The sequence below is a fragment of the Brachyistius frenatus genome, unplaced genomic scaffold (assembly GCF_029030835.1).
Source record: "Brachyistius frenatus isolate BFR_SWC_R1_liver_20210118 unplaced genomic scaffold, ASM2903083v1 Contig_7, whole genome shotgun sequence".
Classification (NCBI taxonomy): Eukaryota; Metazoa; Chordata; class Actinopteri; family Embiotocidae; genus Brachyistius; species Brachyistius frenatus.
The window spans coordinates 9,190,300-9,208,689 of record NW_027210606.1 but is presented as its reverse complement, the minus strand read 5'-3'; positions in this window follow the sequence as shown (position 1 = coordinate 9,208,689).

Below are 18,390 nucleotides of genomic sequence, written 5' to 3'. Positions count from 1 at the left end.
AACTTCTCCGACTAGCGTGATTCAAATGTAAGAAATGGGAGGCAAACCACAGTCCTCATTCTATGTAAAAACGAGATATACAATGATAGTTATACTGAGTTTGGCTTTTTAAGAGCAGAGGTGAGAGACCACAATCACAATGTGTGGCAGCAAACAAAGCCATAAACAGCTGAACTAAAGCGCTGTCTGAAAATGCAGCGCCCAGAGCAGGCGAGTAAATCCGAAGTTTGAGGAATACACCCGCTAGAAAAAGTAAATAACTTTGTAACAGTTTCAAAACGAGGACAGAAGGCCTCTTATTTGGTGGCTCGTCAGGTTGTAAACAGCAAGAAGCCAGTTTTTACAGAACACATTGTGGTTACAATGTGTTTGGTGTAAAAGTTAGGAAAGGGGAACTTTGAAAAAGTTTGACACCCATGTTCCAGACAGTGTTTCCTTTCTGAGCTGCAGCAGAGTGGTAGTTACACAGGCAGGACATTTCATGATGAAGTGGCTGTAACTCTGGACTCTGAATTACAGCCACCAGTAACTGTTTCAGGGTACATATGGGAGTTTGAGTAGTTTTAAGAGAGACTTGGAAAAAATGGGAACCTAACCAATGAGTCTCAGTGACATTTGTAACTTTATATATCACTTATTGTTGAGTAAACAATAAAACAAAAAACATGATATGTACAGAAGAATATAATGAATAATACAAAATGCAAAAACAACAAAGGAAAATATGCACGCTAAGCCAATTAACATACACATACAAACACATGTTGGTACAGCTATCTTTGTGAGGACATTTACTGACATAATGCATTCCTTAGCCCTTAACTATCACAACTAAGTGCCTAATCCCAAATCTTACTTACCCTAACCTAAACCTAATTCTAGCCACAACCCCTAAAACAGCCCTTTAAAGGGGTGTGAGAAAGTGAGGATCGGCCAAGATGTCCTCACTTAGTCAAAATGTACACACACACACACACACACACACACACACACACACACACACACACACACACACACACACACACACACACAAGATATGAATAACGAAAACCGCATGACAACCTGCAAAGTTTAACTGAATTGTAGTTTTTGAAAAGATCAGTATTGGGGAATCAAACTATAAGTGCTCTAAAGTTTATTAATATTACACTATACAAACAATACATTAACCATAGTGTACAAATGTTTTTCTTACAGTTGTAATCTCACTGACATAGATACTATTTAAACTTCTTAATTACATCAACATAGGCACACATACTTTTCTTGTCACAGTATAACTTGTGATTCGTTCATCTCTGCCATGTGTGTATGTCATTTATGAATTTAAGTAATTTTTAAGGCTAAACCATGCATACAGAAGTGGAAGATAGCTCTAGATGTTACTTCATGTGAGTATTGTAGACACATATCGCAGCCAGTGAAACTAAAAGCCACTGAATAACTTGCTCAGATGTCAAATGATTCATTGTTCTAACCATGCCCAATCTACGTACAGTACACGTCCTGCGACTCTGATTTGGATCGTGAGCACCATCACTTTAATCAAAAGCCCAACACTGATTTGATAACTTCTTTCAACTGCGCATTCCAGGAGGATGAACTGGAGGCCGCAGTAAGCAGCGGGGACGGCTCTCTTTAAAAGAGGACATGTTGCTTGGCAGATAATTGTTCCTATCCCCTCATTTCCCAGGAAGATGGATTAGGCCATTTCCGAAGAGTCAGGCCTTCAGTTGGGAACATGAATGCGCCCTGTTAGTGCTTTTAACTGACTGAGATTATTTAATCGATAACAGTGACCCCTCTCTGGCAGAACGCTGACCACATGAAAGCATGCAGGGTTCTGGTAATCAAGGACCCAGAAGGCCATTCCTGCCTCTAAATCAAACGATGCCCTCTTTGCCTCGGGCTATGGGAAGTGGTGACACAGAGCCACACTGTCACTGCTGCTGCTGTTATTTGAAGTCCTCTTTAAAGATGCCTGTCCTCCTGAAGTTTCACTATAGATAACTGATATGAGAGAAAAGGCAGCTTTGGCATTCCACATGCATGTCTCATGGGCAAATAGTGATACAAAGATTTATACCAAAAGACAGTAGAGCACAGGTATTACACAGAACAATGGCATGCATACATACTAGGCTTTTGTTCTTTATTCTTTAACGTCAAGGTCACTACGATATTAAATGGGAGGAGAGAGGATTAAATATAGTTCTCTATACAGGGGTTGACATATTTGAAAAGAAAATTTCAGCCTGCGGTTCAGACGAGCATGCACCATGAATAACAGGCTCCAGGTACACATTGAGCAAAGCATTATGCACTGGGGCCAAAGTCTGGCAGCTTGTGGCCAACTCTCCAAATTAGATTTATGATCTGCTTGACCAATATAGGCTATAAATACCATGTTCTCATGATAAACTGTGACTTTCCAAATATTCCATTGAATCAATATGGTAAACCAGAAAATTAGATAATACTATGTGTGGGATTTTCTTAGAATGCTTAGACCTCAACAGTGCATAGACAGCACAGATAAATGAAAGCTTAATTATTGCTGCTGAGATCCCCATGAGGCGTGTTGATTAGTTTTGACAGTAATAGTGTTTTAATTGAAGCCAGCCCCGGCCACATGCATGTGAGCCTGTTGCTATACATGCTATGTCTGGCTCACGCATGCTATTGGCTGTATACCTCAAAGTGCTGCTTTAAAATGTCTGCAGTAATTACAGTTGCATTTACAGTTTTTGGCCTGCAACCCGCAGACCTGTCTGCATATGTCCAGTAACAGTGTTTTCAGGTTTTGTAGGCACTGCAGCAAACAGCTGTTTCAGCAAATTAACCAATTTTATTACAAGAGTTACAGAATGTATTGTATAGGTGGTGAATATGTACACAGACATGTTGCGACAAGTATTAAGAATAAGTGATAAGTGATATATATATATAGTTCTGGCTCCAAAATAGCAAGACAAAAACACCCAAAATCCAAACTAGCGGCACAACAGCAGTTTACAACCAAGCACCAGTTGCTGTTTCAAGCTGCCAGAGTACCAGGATTCACCAAGCTCCAAGTCAAATGTTTTGATGAATCTTTTATTTGTACTTCTTTTCTTTAAATCATCCAAAAGCAACATGCAAAACTCACAGGTTTTCAAAGCAACTCAGTGCCTGCCTTTAGCTTGGTACTCCACCTAACAAACAGATGCCTTCATATTTTACCACTGGTTATAATCTCCCAACTCATCTGCTCACCTGTTCCTCATTCCCCAATCACATTATCCCAACCATTTTCACCTGCTCACTGCCATGTTGTCAAGGCCGCTGTGCAGTCTTTGGATTTTCTGAAACTTCTGTTTAGACCGACCCGTGTGCCTGTAAAAGCCTTTCTATTTTAACCTTTAAAATCCCTGAGCTCTTCTTGCCTGCCAGGTCCTTTGCAGAGTTTTTTTTAAGCATCTATCACTTAATTGTCAGTTTTCAAGGACAAAACTTTACTGTTTACAAAATGTCCAGATGCACTGATAGTTCATTGAAACATCACAATAAACCCCATGTACACTATCTGCCAGACAGCAGACAAAGCTGGTTACTAGCTGGTGAACATAGAAGCATTTAGCACCAAAACTTTCCCTCAGGAGTTGGTAGAGAGAAAAACAGAGTTTAGGTGTGAATATTAGACTGACATTCATCATGAAGCCAAAAAGGACTGTCCCTCTATAATAGCCATCCCCATAGGATATTTGTGAACCATAAGTCGCTCTTAGACTGGAAGAAGTTCTAAAAACTGTTGGAGGAAATGTGCCATTTTTATGTGTCTGCACTGACAGACCTGAGGCCGCTCATAGTTTCAAAAGGATTTCATTTCAAAAGTTGTTTTTTTTTTTCGCTCCTACTTCAGAGTAAGTTAACATCACAAGAGGAACTGTAGTGACGTAAGAGTACCTCGAAGACATCAGCCATATTTATTATCATGACCAACACTTGCCATCTAAGGCCTCACCAATCATCAATTGGCATCTAAGCAATAGCGAAATCATCTCACAATACAAACATAGTTCAAGAAAATGACTCAATGAGACAACTAAAAACTTAGATGAGAGTAAAAGACAAAAGGTCTGCATGGGGAGAAGATCAGGGTGGATGGATGGGTCAACAAAACATTGGACTTGAACAAGGTGGACCGCTGTTCCCTTTTTAAAACCAACCAGATGCAAAAATATCTGTGCTACCTTTTATGCTCGTATGGGTCTTATTTAGAGTATCACTGCTGACTGTATGTCTTATTTTGAGTTCTACAAACTCTGAGCTCCCTTCTGGCTTTAATCTGACTTCAGATTTGCCCATCCTAAAAAGGTACTTCTTTGTTGTTCCTGCAGCAGCTGTGGTGACATCATTTCTCTGTGATCACTCGCTATCAGTGTTACTGCGTAGTACAGGATTGAATGACTGCCACACAATGCTCCATTGTCCCCAAACCTGTGATGTCAGTGAACAGGGAAGTCAGGGAGGTGGACCTCTTTGTAGATTTCAAGCATTGGCCTCCATCAGTGTAATTGCCTCTCAGATCTTTTTATCCCTACACATTTGTGACCACTCAGTCCGTCTAGCCATCCATGCCTAGATTGGTTTTAACAGTGTCCTATTTTATTCAATATCATTCTTTTGAAGGGGCTGTACAAATTCTACTATTTAACAGGTACTGCGCCAGATTTCACACGTTTGAGTTCCTTTGGGAAAAATCATACCTATTGAAAATTGCTTAAGTTTTGTAGACCATCACAATGTTGATTGTTTATGAAGGAGAGATTATTTTTAAGGAACACCCTGTTCACTCACATATTTACACACATTTTTCAAATTTATTTAGGTCAGGCTAAGTAGAAGTTTGTATCGATACGTTATACTTAAATGGGTTATTTAAGTTAGATGTGATATCATCTCTGATCATCACAGGAGGAAAATATGCCTTTTGATTAGAGATGGAATGTAGACGGTGAAGTGCAGGGATAAATGAATAGCTGCACTGCTTCAGTTTTGTGTCTAATAATTTATTTTATGGTAATAATTATTTCAATGTTAATATATGCAATTTGGGTAGACTTGGGTGGAGTTTTTCACAAGCACATTTCAGACCGGATCTTTCTAAATGAAACCACAAAAAAGTATATTTGGTCACAGCACAGCTCTATTTTAGTAGCATAATGAGAGCTTTGTTCAAGGGTGCTAATGAAGGAATGTTACGGTTCACAAAAAAGCGGAGGAAAAAAAACGGTTGGTTTGCGATGAATAAAGCAGGCCGACGTAAAAATATGATACAGGCAGGAGCAGGATTGTAAAAATAGGCAACATCCAAAAAACATAGGCAGGCAGAAAAAAAAAGTACTACAACTTTATAATCTAGGTGAACAGACTGGGCGGTGGGTACAGCAACGGGCAAGAAACTAAACAATGGCAAGAAATAATGCACACATGGACACTAAGGGTAGAGAACTCCAAAATATAACAAGAAGAGATCACACCGAGTCCAAACAGGGTGTGACATGGAAGGCTAAGCCAACCCAGGTGTTCCTTTCTCAGCTTCTTTGGGACATTAACCCGATATGTAATTTCATTGGCAAAAACATGCATAGACAGAAATGGTCCATTTAAAGAGTGAGCTCCTGACAAAGGTTATGTTACAGTTCCCTAATGAAGTGTTGATAGCATAAAGTTCATCCCAGAGGATCGTCGAGGTGTCAGAAGAGAAAAAACTAAAGACCCTTCCCAAATCAATACTCCCTATACCACATCCACCACAATACCACAAACATCTGTGACTCTTACTTTTAATTGCAGATTCTTTCCGGTTCAGTCATAGGTCACTTAGATGTGTTGGTCAGAGTTGGAATATTTCTGGTTTGGACAAGTGTTGATGTTAACTCAGAGTCCAAACTCTCTGGCCTTAGCACCACAAAGACATCATTCATCTCTGGACATGCAGGAATCTTGGTCAGATGGACAGAATGTTTGCCAGCACTCAATCAACACCAACAAACCACTCATTCAAAGAGGCAAACACACATTATTCTGGCAGCAGCATCGTGCTTAATGACACGCACACACTAGTTTTAGGTGGATAGGTCCTAAATCACTAAAATCCTGACGTCCTTTGGACCTCGAATATCTTGTTATTCACTCTAAGGGCAGCTGGAAGATGTAATCGTTTGACAGACTTGTTAGCAAACATTGTTTAAGGATAATTCCAGTTTATTTCAACTTGGGACTTTATAACTATGTAGTGTTGGTCTTCCTCTTACTCAGCAATTACTGAGATCCGAGAAGTGACATCACTATAGTGAAATCCAATGGGGCTAGAAAACAGCCAGACTATCATGAAGTTAGTAAACAAGCCAACAGTTTATCGAAAGGCCTGCATACACTGCGATTTTGGGCTGCCCCAGATGTTCGTAAAAGTAACTTGGTGAAATCAAAACTGAGGTCACAATTTAGAGATTTAGAGACCAATTTCTAAAAGTGTGTTAGATTTAAGAGTACAGGCCTGTTTAGGTAAAATAAGGGGAAGGTAAACCCTACCTCACTGCCACTACTCTACTGCGGTACAAACAAGGGTTGTGATGATGGAAAGTATATCTCTATATTCACGTTATTGGAGATCAATGTCTGGAACATAAAACATCAAAACTGACTGATCTGGAATCAAGTCGTTTAAACACAAATAAGTGAACAGTCTGACTTCTTTTGGCATGTTTCATTAACTGATCAGAAACCATCTGATAATTCAACTGCTTTTACTACAAATATTACTCACTCAATACAATGAAAAAATAAATATACTGTTGTTATTACAGTGTGTCATTGCCTATAAAAGGAAAGATCTGTCAGTTATTTTATAGCAGTTAAAATCTATTAGGACAAAAAAGTGCAGTTGGTCTTGAGTATTATTTCTGTATAATCATCTGACTGCTGCTGTCTTTTGCAATATATTACACACTTCTTTGTAGCGATATCCTGGCCTTCTGAAATCCACTTAGTGAGTACAATGTTATTATTAGCAATAGAAATGATAGTCAAAGCTATCAAAGCAGGAATGATGATGGGAGTCCAGTTCTTTTTCACTCCAAATGTCAAAAATACATTTTATGAGAGCAAAGGGGAAAGTCTGCTCAGCTTAACAAAACAGTGCAGGTGATACAGCCGGAGACAAATCTGTGGTGTCTGGGTTTCCGTGAGTGTGGTCGTATGTGTGCAGTGGCATAGCTATGAATTATGAGCCCCCTGAAGGACCACTATCTTTCTGGACACCTACTTCTCTTAATAAAATAATCCTACTTGGAATTTTTCTCCAGCTGTGGCCCTCTCAAATTGTCACAACCTTTCATCCATCCAACATCAGCAATATCCCAGAGGCACAGGGCTTAACCCCCTGTACAACCTCTGCACGCCTTCTAAGCTGCAGCGGTGTGTCCAACATCCATAAATCTCAGAACAACTGGAGAAAAAAAAATGCAGTGTTTTTTATTACTATTATCCATCCTGGTCCTTAGTGTTTTTCGTGGTTTGCTGTGATGGGACCAGATGTATGTAGGTGTTAACTTTGACCTGGGAAAACTTGTTTTGTCTTTGTCCCACCAAAAAAAATGTAAAATGATTTGGTAGACCCAAAGTGAAGTTTTCATGTGGCATGTTTTCAATTCCTCGACAGCAAAGTTAAACCAAAGCTATAAGGGCAGCGAGAAACCTGAGAGCTCTTGAAATATCTTTTAAGAAAAGCTTCCTTTCAAGTGTCCTTAGCAAATCACAAAGCCCAACAAGACATTTCTGGGACAGGAAAATAACAGACAGCGGTCTTGTTTCTGAGCCACCCATTCAATTAGCTAAACGCTTATCTTGGCCTTTTTTGATCTCATCGCTCAGAAATGGCACTTTATGAATATGTGGCAAGGGGCACCATCTCCGCTTGGCTCCTTTTTGCTGGTTTGACACCTTACAGTACATCTTAAGATAGTCGATCCGTTTCCTCCGCTCATCACTAACAACTAGTGGGCTGAGTAACAGGAGGTGGATGAGCTGTATTCATGGTGGATAGCTTCAAATGTGTGCAGCATCAACCACAAATTTTACAGACATACTCAGCTGCTGGTATGAACAAGAATTACAGGCTTTCTTAATGATGGAAGCTGCTTTCATTCTGACATTATTTGTTTGTTATTGAGAGATCAAAGTTGTCATTGTATTATTTTCCCATTTTGGTCTTCTACTGGGAAAGGTATTTGGGAAGGTCCAACCACAGCTTTTTTTTTTTTTTTTTTTTTTTACCAAATATTGGTGTATATATACAGTATATATATTCAACTCTTGACTTTCTGCTGTAAAGTATCTCTCCTCAGTCAGTCAGAGCAGCGGGAACGCGAACACCACCAGTTTCTTTAGTTATGTCCTGCGTGTTGTTTTGCAGTCCCTTGCTGGCTCTGTGCCTCAGCCTCCGTTGTTTGTCTCTCTGCCATTTAATTTAGCTGTCAGTTTGTGTACTCCGGTTAGGACAAAACAACAACAATTAAAAAAATCTTATCACCATCACAAAATACTGCTTATTTAAGGGCAGGAGGTTTGTAATTAAATATTCAGAAAGAAACACAAGAACATTTTTACCAAGAAAAAATCCATAAAAATCAATTTCATGCTACCTTTGGTCTACTTTGTGTCATACCCTGGCTCAAGGTTGGACAAAGTAAGAGAGACCACACATAAGGTTACCTAAAAATAAGCACATTTCTAGAACTTAAAAGGGAAATTAACCTGTGCAAAAATTGGTTGTCTGCGTTGGCCCTGTGATGGACTGGTGACCTGTCCACGGTGTACCCCGCCTTCACCCAATGTCAGCTGGGATAGCCACCAGCTCCCCCGTGACCCTGTTTAAGATAAAGCGAGTAAAGATAATGACTGGATGGAAAAAAAAAAAACAAGGTGGAAGCCAGAGGGGGACTGGCTGCCTGTAAACGCCTTTTAAAAGCCACTTCTTCACAGGCAGTATCGGCTTGGCTCTTCTTTACCCACTTCGTTATAGTTTTTCATTGTCCGTGGATAGTTTTTTGTTTGTTGTATTGCCTGTGTTAGGGTTTTAAGCCTGCTAAGCAGATACTAAAAGGTGACATGAAAACACTACAGATCACTGTTGGTCAGAGGGAATCCTCACAATCACTTCACACAGACCATTGTTAAATAGCCAAGCTACAGATCAGCTACATTTAATTTGTGTTATTAATCGAGTAAGGGCAGCCTGAAAAACCCTGTCGTGGTCAATAGATGAGGTGCAGACGTTCTTCTCTTTAATGGCTGATGAAAGGATCTGAGGAGAGCTGGACAGAGCTACACAAAACAAAAAAGGATATCAAGAAGTTGCCGATTCTTCAGCCGCACATGGCTATAACAGTACTTTACTGCACTGCAGGGAAAAAGAGAAAGTATTGAAAAGTGACTACCAGTTTATTAAGGATCACGATGGCCGGAGAGGGTCCAACCGAAGGTACTGGAAGTGTTTCAAGCATTGATGTCATATACGGCCATCGACACCAGTCCAGTCGAAGGATCGATGGAACCATGATGGAGGATGGTAAGCTTCTTCTCTTTAAAGCAAAGTACATTCTCTGTACTCTGCTTGAAATATTTTTTTATTTTTGTTGCAATTGGAAGGTTCACCTCTACAAAAAAGTAAAGCTATTCTACTCCTAAACTTGTAAAACCAACATGTGGCAGACATCTGCTAGTGCTGCTGTTGTGCTAATGTTTACGTTCCATTCAGCTATCTAGAGCTGTTGTTGCTATTTCGTATCATGTTGCAGTCGTTCGTGTGATTAACAAAGGATTTGTATAATCTTTCTTTTCAAGACTCAACTTCACACAGTGCTGAGCCCTCCATTATCCCTAACGATGAGGCCTTGTTGGCGCCAGCCATAGCGTTGACTCCGACTCAAGCAGCAGCACCGACACTGGCGGCTCCCAGGCCGGCAGCCATCGAGCAACCACAGCATTATTGTCTTAACTATGTAATATTTCCTAAAGTCTCTTGTTTACTTCAGCAGTCTTGTCATACTGCATTCAGCCTCTTTTGAGACAAAATATGTGTCCTTACTGTAGCAAACAGACACGTATTGAGAATCAAGAACAGCATTCCCTCGTGAAGATGACGTCAAGGCTGTTTGGAGGTACTAGTATTAGGAGGTACTATACACAATGGAAAACCAAATCCATAGAAGTACTGGATAACAAAAGTGAGAATAGTAGAGTATAATCAAGCTGGCACCGTCAATGGAGAAACTGCAGTGGTGGCATGAGACCAGGTGAGCTTAGTCTCCATGATGGCCTGACTCCTCCCACCAGACTCCTGCAGGGATAGACCTGCTAAGAGCGACACCACAGTTGAAATAGACTGGAACATTCCTTTAAGATTCTGTGTGTAAACTGTGTGCAACAAGATTCCTGTTTTCACTTGTGAAAGTCAAAGCCAAAGTATTTGTTGCCTCCAGCGAGCCACTGGTTTCAAATAAAGTGTCACGAACCAAAAGGCCAAAAGACAAAAATTAAACCTAAGATAAAAGATTAAAAGAGCTTGTAATGCCAGCTTTGCTAACAAGATCCACGTGCAAGCAGGGAACCTATGACAACAATGTTATACAAACTGTGTGATTCAATGTGTTTATCTCTGTCTTTGTATGTGTGTGAATGCAGAATGTTCTGTAATAGATGCCAGCTGTTTAGCCAACCTCACGTAGACGAGCAATAAAGTGTAAAAGATGTGATAGTTGACCTGGACCTATGTGACAAACACGGACAGACGGTGCTGCAGTGATGCAAGTCTGGTTAAAAATTTGTTCGACAGCTTCTGCATGAAATGACACCACAACATGATGAAGGGCAGCCATGTGGGGCAAGCATAATTACACAGCAGATGTTAGACTTTGTGGAGGTCTGCTACTTGAAAACACAATTGATTTACACCGACTGTCTCAAAAAAACAGTAAAAAAAAAAAAAAAAAAAAAAGGACTCCAAGTCAAACCAAATTAAATTGCACTGGTTGGGCCGAAAGTGAACACGACACAGCCCAGTCACAGAAAGTTAATTCTGATTCTCGTGGACGCACTTTAGACTTCTGATATTTGGTCAGATTTCACATCGCCCTAATTGTGGTGAAGAACCACATTTGTCATGGTGGTTCAACAACACTCGACTGCTAAAGGGGTCTTGGGAATTTCTGAGAGGCATGTTGACCCATTGCCTCCCTGGGGATTTGTTGGGGCCAGATGTGATGCACGCTGGGCATGTTTTACTCCTCAGTTACCGTGCATATGCCGTACACGTTGGTTGTAGTTCTGCCTTGAGAAAATGAACAAAGTGTCTGTGGTCAGGCATAAGGAGAAGGTCCATTCCTCAGGCAAGGAATATAATGTCCAACCCTCTCTTGAACCCTCTCTTGCATGTAAATGACACTCAAAACAATTCAGATAATTTTCTTTACAAGCATAATAGCTCTAGGCCCTGTCGGACCCTTCACCTATTACATTAAACCCTCCACCACACATGTGCTTAGACTCTGAGCATAAGAAAGAAATTAGAAACAGAAAGTATCAAACTAATTTCAATAAATTCTTACGATTGAACTGAAGTGTGAAAATGTATTTCTACAATCTAAATTATAACCAGCCCATGTTATTGAGACAGATTTTCAATTTTGCCAGACCAGAAGATCAGAGGGCTGATACAGTATAAAAACCAGCACAGTAGTTATAAGAGATGAATGCTGACTACTACAATTTCTTGTTGTCAGGATGTCCGTTATTAGGGCCCGAGCACCGATGGTGCGAAAGCCCTATTGTTCTTCAAGGAATTATTATTAGGGCCCGAGCACCGAAGGTGTGAAAGCCCTATTGTTATCCAAGGAATTATTATTCTTTTCGTTCCTTATTTTTCTCTATACTATATTTTTCTCTCATACTATACTATAGCATGTTGTCCAAAATATGATTAAAAAAAAAAGCCATACTATAGTATGCCGTCAGAAATATTCAAAAAAAAAGTCATACTATAGCATGTCGTCCAAAAAGTGACCCAAAAGTAATTTTTGCACATAGTATCTTGTACATAGTGTATAGTATATAGTGTATAGTATATAGTATAGCCAGGGGGATGCAGCTAAGTTTGACATTTTGCCGTAACACAGGAAGTTGATGTTTAAGGTCAAACGATGTTCCAAACCTCATGAAACTTTGTACATGCACCAGGCACCAATTTTCATGAGTTTTTGAAGATGATAAAGCCGCCAACTTTTTTAAAGAAGAATAAGGAACGAGGTCGGTAAAAATTTTTTTAATTGCAATTGGGAATATGCGGATCCTCGCGTCCTGAACGTGCTGGATCCCCGACGTGCAGCGTGCAAGGGCCCACATATCACTGTTTGCAGTTTTAATTCTGATTATTATTATAATTATTATTATTAAAAAGTCTGCAGTTGATCTGAAATGCTGCAGTTCAGAGTACTGACAAGATTTAGCAGGAGAGATCACAATGCTTAAATATTAGCTTTTCTTCATTGGCCTCCCATGAATGCAAGGATTTCATTTGAAAATTCCAGATTTACAAAGCTCTTCTTGGCCTAACTCCATCTCATCAAACATATCTGAGAGTATATATGATACTTGTGGTTCCTAGAGTTTACAAAAGCAGCATGGGAGGCAGAGCCTTCATCTTTTTAGGCCCCCCTCCTGTGGAACCAGCTCCCAGTTTGGGTTCGGGAGGCAGACACTCTGTCTACTTTGAACATCAGGCTTAAAACCTTTAGATTTGTCAAAGCTTGTAATTAGGGCTGACTCAGGTCACCTTGAGCCATCCCTTGGTTATGCTGTTACAGGCTTAGACTGACCTCGTATGATGTAGCCTACTTTGCTCCTCTACTCTTTCCCTTTCACTCTCTATGTATTTATATGCCGCATTACATCTCATTAACTTTAGGAACTTATCTCTCCCATAGTTTTGTTTGTTTGTAGTCTCTATGCAGTTCTTCTCACTCACATAGTTTGTTCCTTTTTTTTTAAGGTATCCCTGGAGGTGTATGTCTCTGGTCTGCGGTTTACTAGCATCAACAGCTCATTGTTTTGGCACTCTATGCTGTTCTTTTCACTCTTCCTCCCCCTGGTCTGGTTCTGTCTGAGATTTGCTTCCTGTTAAAAGTTTTATATTTTTCCTCCCAGCTGTCACTCAGGTGGGAATTGTTAAATTGTTGCGCTCCTTTCTATAATGTTGTAAGGTTCTGTTGTCGGGACTTTACTATGTTACGTGCCTTGAAATAAAGTGCCGTGTAGTTTGGTGCTATATAAATAAAATTGAATGACGTGTCAGTTTCACAAAAAATACTGTATCTATAAATTGGACTTGGTGGGCATCTGAAATGTCTTCCCAAGAAACATTTGTTTTGTGTTTAGCCCAAAAAAATGTCCACACTGCCACCCGCATGACTACAACTCCAGTCATTGCTCACCTAGGCTTACTTATGACATAAACAAAGGATAAGCGCAACACAATCAAACAAAACCAAATTAACCAAAGTGGGTGCCTGAAAGGCAGCAGCCTTCCACATGGAAGAAGGAGACAGATTGGGAGAAAACTATCTTATATAGACTCCTCCAAAGGTGGAAACAATCCCTCAGTGAGGTAGGAGGAGCCCATGAGAGGCAAGCAGAGGGCAGACCATACAACCAATACTTTGATATTGCCCAGGGCTGACCCTATATAACCAATTAAGCAAAGATCAACTCAAATCAAGTAATCTGAAAAATGCCATTTAAATAACAGTCCTGCCACCAAAATATGAATGTGATTTAATCCTTAATTGGATTGTGGCACTCGGCTTCTATCCACATATCAATTGTGCTCGTCCCTCTCCTGGTTTTGTTATTGTAATTGACTGGACTAAATGAATGTTAATTAGACATGAATTTACACTTATTTTATAATAAATGGGGTGTTTATGTTTGATGTAACTTTAAACTAGAAAGCAAAGTTACATTGCAAAAAGTTTCCTCTTCAATTCTAAAAGCTGAAATTATTTTGTTTGGGGTCTGTTTTTACTAATGTCAGTGGATGTTAATCCATAAGTAAATTAACAAATGCACATCAATGTCTCAGAGTATTTGCTGGTCAAATGCAGGCAATAGAAAATGCACATCCAAAAAACTTAGAGTTAGAGTTGCTTAACAAAACAAAAAAAAGGATTCTTCATTTTTATGGCAACAAAAGCACACTGCTGAGTTCCCAGAGTGTTTTGTATATTATTGCAGTGCAATGTTTCGATTAATAAGATCCTCCTCAGGCATAAACAGTAATTCAGCATTCTTTGAAGAATTGTTGGACATTGGTTCAGTATTCACACATCATCTAAATAATACAGGTCACTTCAACACTGCAGTCTTTTAGCACTGATGGAACATGTGCTTGTAGCAGTGGGAGGCATCAACAATATCCTTTGTAGGAGTGAGACTTTCTATATTTGTAGTCTTGACACACTATCACATTTGTTCACATGTGGTTAATGAGTGCCCCATTGTTTAAAGTTGCTGTAAAGCAAATTCCAAGATTTGCTTCTCAATACATTATATACGTGTGAAATGAGTTGCTGAAAGCATGTGCAAAGTTTGAAAACTTTGTCGCACTGAAATGTGGAGTTAGACCGTTAAACAGTTTCTCATCCGTCTTCAGCTCAGTTTTTTTTAAGTGGGGCTAAAAGGTAGCTTCAGTACATCACCGAGCTATCGCACAGACGGTTTATATAACCTTCTGCATGGCTCCTCTTCTCACACGGTGAAATGCTATAAAAGCCTGGAGCTCATTTGCACAAGAGGTCATCCCACTCGACTTCAGTTCTACTCCTGCCATAGTCAGATTGTTATTGTACATCAGCTGGCTGCTACAGGATGTCTCCCTCCACAAGTGCATCTTTCCTAAAAGCAAGAACCTCCAAAGCAGCGCTTCGCTATTTAAATTTCCTACTGATGAAGGAAGGAAAAAGAGGCAGATAACTTTTCCAGAGGTAACTCTGCTACATTTAGTCCACGGGGCAAACCCCTAATGTGATTTTATTCAGTTCTATTGAGCTCGTAGCCGAGCAGAGTTCAGAAGAAAATGCTCTGATAACCGCAGATTTTTTTATGCCTGTCCATCTAGCTACGATAAGGAACTATAACATATGTAACTCTATATTTTACATGTCGGGGTGATGGTAAACATGGACCAGAGGATACCTTGTCCTCGTGATTAATGAGGGTTGTTGTTTTTGTACTCCGGTGTAACGTTACAATCACCGACCCTCTCGGTTACATGCACCGGTACCGGTCCGGATAAACGAGCCCGACTACATGTGCAGGAGGCTGCAGAGAACAGGTGGAGGTGGAGGAGGAGGTGGAGAGACATCAGTGAAAGAGAAAGACTGTCTGCTTGACCTGAGCAGGTCCAAAGTTTGAATTGACTGATATAATGAACGTGATGTAATGAATTGACATGTGATGTAATGAATGATGTAATGCAGCGTTGTTCATGTTGCAGTCGTTACAGAACTAAATCAACTCCTCCACTCTTATTATCTCCACTATTGTAATGCAGGTGCGTTAGAAGTATTTGGAGAGCTCACTGTCTGCTGTCTCTGGTGTCCAGTTTGACTCCTGTGTTACAGATCAGGGGGACAAGCTGTATTTGATTGCATCTGTATGTTTCAATCATTGGACAAATAAATTCTGATTCTATTCTGTTTTCCCAAAGCAGGCTGCTCCGTCCACCAGACAGACAGAGTGCCAGTGCGACATCATGCATAAAGTCACCGAGAGGTTGGATGTCAGACGGACCGCTTAGTGGGGAAAAGAACTGCAGCCACAGGACTGTCATACAGAACACTGAACACCTTCCAGCGAGTGGGCGGAGCTTCAGCGCCTTCAGGCGATACGCCCCCCAGTCTCAAAGCAGAGAAGACTGATGATTATCTCACGGTTTCAAATCCTAATTTAACATATGTGTCTGTTTTTTTTCATTCAAATTTGGATTGGTAGTTAACAACCCATACTTCTGTGGTGTGATGAACTTAAAACTCATTTTCATTTCTACTTTACAGCATCTTTAAAGACACACATTTGTCTTTAAATAAATGTTTCGTGGTTTGATCACTTGTAGCATTTTGTCATTGTTCAGAAAGATATTCTGATATGTTATTTAAACATTAGACATGCCTAAAAAGGATCTTATTGATCAAGACGTTTTACTGTAGCAACTAACAAGACAATGCAAACAAATCTAATATGACAAAGTAGTTTGCTGCACACCAAAAACTTGTCTCTGGACCAACATTAAAGAGTTGAGAGTGGGTGAACTGCAAGCCCTCACTTTGTGTGTTGCTTGTTGCTTAACATCATAAATCATCATGTTTTCACATTAATTTGGAGATTTATAAATTTTTGTAGGGTAACAATTGTCTGGATCCTTGTATTTAAAAGTTTCTTATCCACTGGATAAAATCAACAGAAGTTGTTGTCGAGTTTAAACAGTAGGCTATTATTGTAAATTTTGAAGAGCTGACTGGTAGCGGGCTTGGCCTGTGTTTCAGCTGGAAGGGAGAGGTGGCGGGAGTGGCTCTGGGAACGTTGCCGGGGAGGGAGGTAACTGACACATGTCTCTGGTGTTAACTGATAACGCTCTCTTCCTATATATTGGCAGCAGCGCACTGTGGCTGGTGTCCACACTCACACACACGGATAGACTGGCAACTGGTCGACTTTTTGGCATGTGGGCTAACGCCGGGGGAAATTGAAAGCACACAGCCCTTATGCTTGTAGTGTTTAGTGTGCGATTCACTGTTACTACTTTCTTTAAACTTACTGTGTGCACCTACTCTGCACACTTACTCTACTGGTGTGGTTTGGGACGAGGGAACCCACAGCAATATGCTTACACTGACTTGTTGGATAATTGAAATCTTTTCATCAACAGTGTTAAGTTACTCTGCTTTGCTGAATGTCTTTACTTTAGGGACCATAACTTATAATACATTTTGAAAAAAGATCCCTGTGCTTTCTGTAACTGTTCAAAATAAATCAAAGGTTTATGTCACATGCTCAAATGTTAAATGCATAGTAAAATGTGGAGCTATTGCCCTGGTAGAAGGGTATTGTCCTATAATTTGAGTAAGTAAGAGGGAGAAAATAAGGATTAGAAAAATGTTTGAATATGCTGAAAGTGCATGTTTTATTTATGTAATCATACTGTTGAATCAGATTAGCTGCATTTGTACATAAAATAATTAAACCTCTTTAGATTTTTTTTGGGGGGGGGTTTTGTAAGTAGTCACAAAATCTTTGTTCTTTTGACCATAAGTAGTTACGTTTGATTTGATCAGTTTTTCTGTATTCTATCACATTTTGGACATCTCAAATTTAGCAAAGTGTCGCTGCACTGGAAATGTGACTGATTTTCTGTGCCTTCACGCTTCAACACTTCATTTTATTTGACAAAGATGTCAATGTGAGCTTTTCTCTAAGCTTTTGACCACATGTTAGTGGAGTGGACGTTGCTCTGTTTTCATCACATAAAATATTTACAAACATGTAACCATTTAACATTATTAAAACCCTGGCCAGTGCACTTTTTTTTTCTTTTTTTTTTTAACAATTCCATACATATCAACCCCCTCAAAACCTAGATACAATATCATGAGGTGTCACCTCCAATTCTGAGAAAATATTCCAGACCGAGCACTGCTTTGATCAAAAACTGGCCCAATGGCAAATGTAGTGAAAATAACAATCTTTTTTTTTGGAATAAGATGTTAGGGTAATAAACAAACTGAGTTCCTTGGAAACAATCACCAAATTCTCAACAGCTTATATCTGTTTACACCCTGCATGATGTTACTGTGCATGTTTATTGACAGTACATGTACACCAGCAGATGAGGTGAGCATCTACTGGAGGTTCTTAACTCGTCTGATGCAGGGTAACATTATAATGTCGAGCCTCAGGCTATGGCACCACTGAAGACTGAGCCTCAGGCAAAAAATAACACCAGCCACACAGAGCTGGATAAATGCTCGGCTTAAAAACAAAACTGCAGGTCAACATTAACGTAATCTTGCAGTAAAATTCATTTGAGAGGTGGTTTATCACAACAGGGTTTTTTTGTTGTTGTTGTTGTTGTTGTGGTTTTTATAGAAACCATGCAGAATATAGAAAATTGTATCTCTTTTATTTAATATGTAGAGGAGTTTAATGTCTCAACATATGGTGAAAAGTGGGAAAGTGAAGTTTGTTTGTTAGATGGAAGTACAAATGACTATTGATTAAACTCCCTTTTACAGTGAT